The sequence below is a fragment of the Parus major genome, chromosome Z (assembly GCF_001522545.3).
Source record: "Parus major isolate Abel chromosome Z, Parus_major1.1, whole genome shotgun sequence".
NCBI classification, from domain to species: domain Eukaryota; kingdom Metazoa; phylum Chordata; class Aves; order Passeriformes; family Paridae; genus Parus; species Parus major.
Window position 1 is genome coordinate 22,447,509 of NC_031799.1, and position 9,173 is coordinate 22,456,681.

Consider the following 9,173-nt stretch of genomic DNA (forward strand, 5'->3'; position numbering starts at 1 on the left):
TGTGTGTGTGTGCAACAAGCAGGCTGGGAAGGAAGCAAGATTTGCTTTTGCCTAACATGAGGCAGGAGAGCAGTAAAACAGGCTCTGTTTTGCCCTATGTGGGACCTAAGTAGTAAAACAAGTGGGAAGGCCATTAGTGTGAAAAAGTAATTCTTTTAATGGAATTCTCTTAGAGGCATCCCATAGTGCTTTGAGATGACCATGTAACTTCTTCAAGGAGGGTGGAGTAAAGACGTAGGAATTCTGCATTAAGTGTTTACATCTATGATTGCTGTAATGGAATTGTAATTCCAACAGATTTCTATTCTCAATGTTTTCAATGTTTTTGGGTGAATTAGGTATGAGGTTTTGATACATATTTTCTTATTATGACTCTTATTACTTTGATCTACTCTTTATATTAATATGTAGATTCATCTGTCTCCAAACCAATGCTTGCCCTAAAAAACCTGATCATCTTCATATAACAGGAAAAGTCAAGTTTCAATATGTATTCTAGTTTTCGTATGTTCGATGTAACCATTTTATTATATTTTAAAGCTGTTCTCTTGCAGCCATGAGAGACTTAATATTTAAGGTAGATATTCTCATGTGTCCATCTTCATCCAACAGTTGATATTAATTTTTTTCTATTAAATCTAATTTCTGTTGCTTAATATCTCTTCCTGCTTTCATATTACTTCTTCACATAAATAACTTTCTAATTAAAAAAAGGTCTGTATTAGTTACCTACTTAGAATAATAAAAATACAAATCAAATGGCTCCACACATGGAGTGATAAATGAAGCAACGAAAGATATAGCATATGGTAATTATAATAAATGGCTTAACTGAAAATTTGTAAAATTAGTACCTCATCACTCATTTTGACTTCTCTGTCTTATTTAGATGGAGATGTCTCACCACTTTGCCGTAATTTGGCTTTAATAACATCTCTGTTAAGCAGATGCCTGTTCAACAGACAAGCTTTACCTAAATAATGACACTTCAGTAGTGAATTAACTTTCTCGTCTGCAATTAAGTAGCTGTCCATCACATTCATCAGCTCAGTAAATCATCTTTCTGTATCTTCATTATTATGTATTAGCCACTTAAATTGGTAGGCTATGCAGTAGCTCCTTCCTGGGACTAGGTTTGAATCTTTACATACTGATGGTACCATGGAGGAGAGAGAGGATAGTAGTAACTACTCAGAAATCTGGGGTGGGTAGTTTTTAGGGTTATGAAGGACAAAGGCATGTACTTGGCTGATACAGTAATAAAATGCTAGGTTATTACAATGGTGTCTTGTGTCTACTTTACTCAGATTGCATAAACACCAGCTTCATATTCTGCTCCAGATTCATCAGATTCAGGTTAATTTTATTTTGCAGTGCTCATTTTGCTATGGAGAACAGGAAGAATAGGACAAAAAGTGTATGATGCTTTCTTTGAATTCTCTCATGTTACTTACAGTAAATGTTTTCTAAAACCTGAGATTTACAGAATCACAGTTGTAAAGAGTCAGGTAAAATCATGGGCTCGGTGATTCAGATTTTTCATGTACCATGGACCAGAAAGCTTTACATGGTTAATCCAGTTCTAAGACAAACACACGGAGTTTAAATCAAACATATGGAGAAGAAAATAACCATTTAGTTTTCATCTGAATACACTTTTTAATTTTTTTCTGTTCCAGTGATTAACCACTTCAATTTTTATGGGGAAAGGGCATATTTTTCTATTTTTTTATGACTTTAATTTAAATTAATATTGTGCTTACCTTGGGTAACTTTGTTCTTTGTTACCTTTTATTTTGCCCTGATGAGATACAAGTAAATTCTAAAAGTCATCTTTCATCTTTCTTTTGGTTGCCCAGTCAAACTGAACTGATAAAAGTCTAAGTTTCGCTAAGGCTTTATAATTTCTTTAGGGTTGTTGAGAAGTTTGGTTTAGTCTCATACCCTTGTTGACTGAAATACACAGATTAGCTAAGTGGAAGGGGCCACTGGTGGTCATCTAGCTCAACCTCTCTGCTCAAGCACGGTCTCCTAGACCTATGGTATTCAGTGTGCTGACAGCTTTTGAATATCTCTGGAGAAGGAGACTCCACAACCTCTCTGGTCAACCTGTTCCAGTGCATGGTCACCTGCACAGTAAATAAGTTCTTCGTCATGTTTAGTTGGAACTTCCTGTGTGTCAGTTTCTTTCCTATTGCCTCTAGTCCTATTGCTCAGCACAACTGAGAAGAGCCTGGTCCATCTTCTTTTCCTTCAGGTACTCATAGATGTTGATGAGATCCCATCTCAATTCTATCTCCTCAAGGCTGAACAAGCTGAGCTCCTTCTGCCTTTCCTAATAAGAGAGATGCTACCTCAACCTGCTGGCAGTGCTAGGCTATTGCTAATGCTCAATTTAATTAATTTTTTTTTAAAAAATCACATTTTTGCTATTGATAGCAGAACTGAACATTTTAGTCCTGTAGTTACTACTACTTCCCTTAACTACTTTCGTGAAATGCAGCCTAGAACTCCACAGAAATGACAAATTTCACACTAGTTGTGTAACAAATTGACTCCTCTATTTTCTGTTTTCCCTTTATCTTGGGACTAGAATGCTTTCCAGTGTATTGGCTGCTGCAGTCCGCAACTATAGGATCATGTCCAGAGAAACTACAGTTACTAGGAACCAGCATGGGATATTAACGAGATGGGCTTCTGTTCATGAAATCATTTATTCAGCATGGGAACAAACTCAGATTCAGAGACAGAGAGCTCCGAACAAAGGCAGGGAGATGGGTTTTGATGGACAGAACTAGGGTAGAGTTCAGGGTCAGGGGCCAGTAGGAACACAACAAGGAAGAAACCCCAGAGTCTCAAACACAATCAGAACTCCTGGGCTGCCCCTCACAAGGGGTCTGGGGTGGGGCAACTTCATCCAGGATTCACGTGGCCCATCCCCCAAAGCAGGTCATCAAAATTCACACTAGCCAGGCTTACAGCCATGCCTCTCACTTTAACAATGCTTATCTAAAACTAAATCTTTGCCTCCCCAGGCACCTCACAACATTGGCTTGCCTTTCCTCCTCTTGTTTCCAAGGGTTCTGAAGTGTACCATGACAGCATATTCCAACAAGTCCTCAGACAGATGGTCAGTTACAGCAAAGGGAATCTGCAAATATGCCTTAATTTTAAAAATAGTATCTCTCTTCAGTTTTCATGTCCTTTTGCTAGTGCCAAAGTCTGTTCCGTAATCAATGAAACCAAAATTACAGTTCTCTCAGGAACAGCCTTATTATTAATTCTTTTTTCTTTTTAATGTTCTGGCTTTTTTATAGCTGTTTTGCTCCAAAATTGTTTCCAAAAGCATCATCATTTGACATACACTTCTGTGTACACTGAGCAATTTCTGGATTTCAAATTAGGTAGTACATTTCTAAAAGTTTAGCCAGGCTGAGCAAAGAATATATGCTTGTTAGTTCCTTGCGATTCAAATACAAGTATGAAAATACATTCATATTGTCTAATAAATAATTTTTAATTTTTTTTTTCTGAAACATATAGCGGCTACACTTTTTCAAGATCTGCAATAGGGAGATACTAAGCTAAGTTGGTAGAAGTAGTGATATTGTCCTCATTGGAGATATATTTTCCCAAAGCTAGCTTTTGTTCATAAGGAGATTAGCTATATGCATTTATATGAAACAAATTACTACAGTATCTCTGGTAATTTTAAAATAAACAAAAACAAGAAATGAAACAATTTACTTGCAATAAAAAAATTAACAATTAAGTAAATAGAGAAAAATATCTTCCATTTCTTCTTTTAGGCAACAGCCTAAATGGGATCCTGCCACTTATTGAATTGTGCATAGTTAATTATAACAGCTTGGAACAATAAGATTGAAATTCTATCTTTTTGTAAGTAGATCAAGGTCATGCTAAAAAATAATCTAGAAGTAGTGCATTGCAGAAAGGCAGTCCTGGAAGAGAACCAATGAGCTTCATCCTCCAAGAAACGCATCTGAAAATTTCAGATTAGTGCAAATCAAAAAGTTGTATGGAAGAGACAGATAAATTTAAATATGTGACACATGGGACCATTTAAAGTCCATTGCAAAGGTACATTGCAAAAAAGTAAAGTCTGCTTGCAAAATAGAACCAGCTCCTTGAATTTCATGCCTCCTGACAGCAAAGAGAACAATGTCCATTTCAGTCACATGTTTGGAGGCTGTGTATTAGAATTAATAACCAAAACTTCTGGGTGATTTTTAGTGTCCCAAATAAAGTGGTTCAAATGGTTTCTCTAACGTAATCCCTCTTTAATCATGTTTCTGGGATAATCTAAATTTGTGCTATTAAGTGAAAGAAGAAGTGAGGTTTTTTTCACTGCAAGTTCATTAGCCATAACCTCAACTTAGCTATCATTTTAATATCTAAAAAAGACATACAGTAAACAATAGGACATTTTTAAAAACTTAACCTCGGAACTGAATACCTATTAGCAGTTGGGCTGTTGTGAAAAATCTTAACAAACCACATTTCAGCAACCGTTCTCTTCTTGTGCTGAATGGCCTAAATTATTCATTCTATTGGTAATATTCCTGTATTCATTACCCATTACCTTTTCTCAAATGAAAGCTGCAGTTAAAAGGAAACCTCTCCAGCTCTATATAAGATGTTTTCCCAGTTGGATCTGATAAGCACAAACCAGGAGGTTTTTCAGGACCTCAATTAAGTTCTGCTATGATTTTTTTCATACATTGTTATGCTAAAACATCAAAAACTGTAAACTGCATAGTATTAAACTTTGCACACCTAATTTTAAGGTAGGAGAGGTTGAATTTGAAATAGTGATCTCAATTCATCATCCCATTATTTTCCACTGGTTCTACAAGTTCTATCTGCCTTCTTGTCTGGTGAATTTTCGGTAGTGAAACAGGAAATTCAGCTCAAAAGCACAGACTAACCTGGTTTTGTAATTTCACTGTGCTTCAGTTTCCTGGTGCATCATATTATACTTGGTATTTATCACATAATTATAAGACTATTTGCTTCACAAACAATCACATATCATAGCTGCACTCATGTATTCAAAAGCTAATTTAGGTAGCTGTAGTTTAGGTACAGTTCTACATAGTACTCTATTACAGCATATGACTTGGCCTTCTATTAGGCTGTTCTCGCTTTATGTAGTAGAGAACCAGGATGCCAGCTGAACTCCAAACCCTGTTACTAAAAATGTGTCAAGTGGGTCAGTCAGGACGTGAAGCCAAAAAAAAAGAACCACTGCCAAACTGGTCTGTGGTGTCAGATCTGTGCTCACAGAAGCAGCCTGTGAAACTGAAACACACATTGTTGTAGCACTGCAGATTTGCTCCTTTCAGCTTCTTGCTGCCTGGGGGACAGGATAGAGTGTCTGCGGTCTCTCTGCATGAAACAGCCTCTCACAGTCTTTCTGAAAGAAAAGTGGTTCATTTAAAGTTACGCTCTGCTCCGGTAGTCCTGTAGGTAGGACTGGTTTTCCTTAGAAAGGACTCTTTACCTACCAAATCTGTAATGAGTTTGTGCTAAGGAGGTTTCTGCAAACACCCCAAGGTAAAAGGATGGCATTTTACTATGTAAGCCTGTCTTGTTCCGGCTTTTGCTGCTTAAATTCCTGAAGTATTACCACTGCATTAAAAAAAAACAAAACACTTATTTGGATTGTTTATTGTGAGGGTTTCTTAAGAATGAAGTTAATTGGGAATATGAAACTGCATTAGCTGGAGTTATCCTCAGTTATTGTTCCACAGCTGGTTTTCTTTTATGTGGAAAATGCTGCATGTTTATGAAGAAAGTTATCAAATTAACATAAGGTAGAGTTATAATGTTCATGCTCTCATTGATGTGGAATAGATATCTGTGGGTATTATCAAATACATTACTTCAAATCAATTATTCATCACTTTCAACTTCAAAAACCTGTTGGAATAAAGCAAATGCCTGACAAGCCAGTGAATGTTAAAAGGACCAACAGAAGGCTAAGCTTTTTGTAGGATTTGTATTCTGCAGCATGTGAGACAGCAATCATAAATCATCTGCTGTAGCAGGGATTATATACTCACAGCATCAAACCTCTGAGCAAAATTTACCAGATACAATTCAGCACAATGACAGCTGAAGAAAGTGGATGGATTTGATATGGGAATCTGCATAGGGAAGTTTTCACTATGAAAATGGATTATCACAAAATAACAGCATAAACTGATGATCCATTGGAAAGCACCATTACAGAAAAGTTAGAATTGTCACATAAATGAAACAGAATAACTTATCCATAAGATTTCAGAAAATAATGGCAGGTAATTACTTACAATTTCATACTCCTTTGAAGTAACTATAATCCTCCATGCAACAATTTTCTCACTGAGAAAGCAAATAAAATCTTCAGATAATAAGTAGAAATAGTAATCTGCAAAAACAAGAAATCAGTAACTGATTGTATTTCCTGAAAAGGCTTTACAGGCCACAACATATTATAAAATAAGTTCCCTTTCTGAACTCATTCACGCAAGCAATCCTAGCTCATATAAGTAACTACAATAATGTGTCTTCTAATGAATATATACACAAACCAGATCCCACTATACTGGTCCTCCCACATCAAAGAATAGACCTAGAATGAAAAGGATTAGTTTTTACATTGGAGTCTGTGAATCTGTGTAACACACAGGTCTGCGAAAAAATATGTTTAAAACCTGCATTGACACCTTTTTTAAAAAGTGGTATCATATTTACATAGCTGTAAGAAATGTAAAATACAGGTAATATTTTGAACATAATGTTTGATTTAGGTCAATATGCAAAGCAATGATCGTATTTGCATTAATACAAAAAATTTCCACAATCACATCACTGGTAATCCTTCTTTCATGCAGCTGTGTTTGTCGTCCCTACAGAAATTAAGTAAAGGTAGTGTGTTGCTTTTTCTCCATGATATTTAGGAATGGAAAAGTTTTCACAATGTCAAAAATTCAAATATATAAATGTACTCAAGTAATTCTTCCCTATGTCTTCTTATTAAAAAAACTCCAAACCATATAACATAAATTTTGTATTTTAAAAATGTAACCATGTTTAAGGGTACAGATACGTTTGGCTTTTAAATATGGTTAAGATGAAGAGAGCAAGAAGTAACTAACAAAATAGTCCCAACCCACACAGAATGTTGCTAGATTCAGTGCTGGTCAGGTGAATGCCAGAGACATATATTCTCATTCCCCCACAAAATCAGTTTCACTATGTGTACTCTGATCTCAAAAGTGCATGTAAGTGTATATAACAATATTTTGTCAAGAGAACAAAATAGTGACAAGACACTGGATTCCCTCTGAAGCCCCAAGATCCCCTGGGCAAAATAAATAACCCATTATAAATAAATGCTTGGCTACTCCCATTCTGCATATTACATCTTTACAATTAATCTCACTTTTTGTAAATTTATTGCTACTTAAAACATACATGAAGAAATTAGCAACAGCTGACTACCTCTTATCCTGAAGTATAGTAGCTGATCAGTAAAGTTAAATGTTTTATGGAAGTTTCATGTGAAAACATCTACCTCTTGTGCCCAAAGCTGGAACTGCCACAGACAATTTTCATTAACCAATACAGAATAAAACTTGAATTATTATTTTTAATAATATTAATATTAATACTATTTCCCTTCAATGCTGATTCATACTAATAATATAGCTCTTCATAGTGTAAGGATAATGTGGATCTTTGCACAGACCTTTTCTCTCTATAGACTTAAAAATCAGGGCCCAGTGAGGGACAGGATCTCCTATGGAAGTAGGCAATCAGGAAATCACCATGCACACAAAGTTTCAAAAGCACGGATTTCTAGTGCAACTAAGTTAAATTAGATGCTAAAGCTAAGTTTACTTCAAAAATCTTAGAGTAACTTCAAGTGCAAAAAATACCTGATGAATATGATTTTTTATTTTGCTGCTAAAAGGCTTTGAATTCTGATTTAATGTGGGTAGAAATGAATAAATGGTAGCAAAATACTCAGAAACCAGATTTGGTGTCTTTAGCCTGGTGTTGTGGAGATGTTGGCAAGGTTTTCTACTCTCTATTCCTCCAACCCTTCTTCTAAATCTTCATTTTATAGGTAATTTATTTCTGATTTACCATTTTCTGTTCCATGAAGTTTTCATACTTTTTGCCCTTATTACTTTAGAAGAGATTTTCTGTAGTGCTTCCTCATCACAGTCTCAATTAAAAGAACATCAGAAAGCCAAGAGTGGGCCAAAATGAGAGGTCATGTCTTTGTCTCCTGCTTTCAAAGAGGAGAGATTTGAGATTTCCCCCAGCCTTCCTTTAAACTTATACCTATTGTTTCAGGAAGCCTGAAAGCTCATCTCCACTTACAAGGGTTTTGCTGGTATACTCTGTTTTAGTGTTTGTAACTGCTTAACCCTTAAAACAAGAGTGCCTGAATTCAGACACACTTCAACACACTTGCAAGCGCTTGAGTAAAAGTAGTCTGCTCCTTTGTAGTGGTTTAGACTTGCCAATTTGAGTTTCCTGGCCAGGGCACCAAATAACGTGGTGTGTTTAGTGCTGGCTAAAATCACTGGTACACTTATTTCTTACTGTGGGATATGAACTAGGAGAAGGGCAAAACAGGCTTATAACTTAAAAGGAATAAAGAAACTTTATTACCAGGCCTACAAAAATAAGAAGTATCAGAATGAAACCTCCAGAACACTCTTCTTCCCGCTGCCCAACTTCTTTCCTTTCCCAACTGACAATGTAGAAACAAAACCTGGGATGTTACTGTTACAATACCCTTTCATCAGTTCTTGTAGGGAGAGGAGTTTTCTCTTGCCATGCCATGGTGTCCTGGGGTGAGTGTGATGTTAAATTGTATCCCCATTCATCCACCTAGCCCAGAAATACGTTTTGTATCCTTAAAGCTTCATCTAAGAGTAAAAGTGAGTGGAGAAGAAGAAGCACCGAGTCTGTTATCAGAGACTGTACTTGCTCGCCCTGCATCCTGGGCCAGGGTTTTGACTACAGCACAGACAACAAGATCGCCTTGGCTTTTCCAGCTAGCCAGAGCAGTGAGGTCTTCCTGGACTGTTTTCTTTCCCTTTTCCTTGAACAGATCAAACCTGCTCTGGACTGGGGACTCAGGGGAGCAC

The 9,173-nt window shown here is 36.4% G+C and overlaps 1 long non-coding RNA gene across 1 annotated transcript; it reads right to left on the reverse strand.

Moving 5' to 3' along the window:
- Positions 1–1,326: 1,326 nt before the first annotated feature.
- LOC107215777 lies at positions 1,327–6,424 on the reverse strand. Its single transcript, XR_004495580.1, has 3 exons — positions 6,336–6,424; positions 5,529–5,652; positions 1,327–5,437 (listed from the first exon to the last, which is right to left on the reverse strand). It is a non-coding gene; the product is annotated as an uncharacterized LOC107215777 (long non-coding RNA).
- Positions 6,425–9,173: the final 2,749 nt, after the last annotated feature.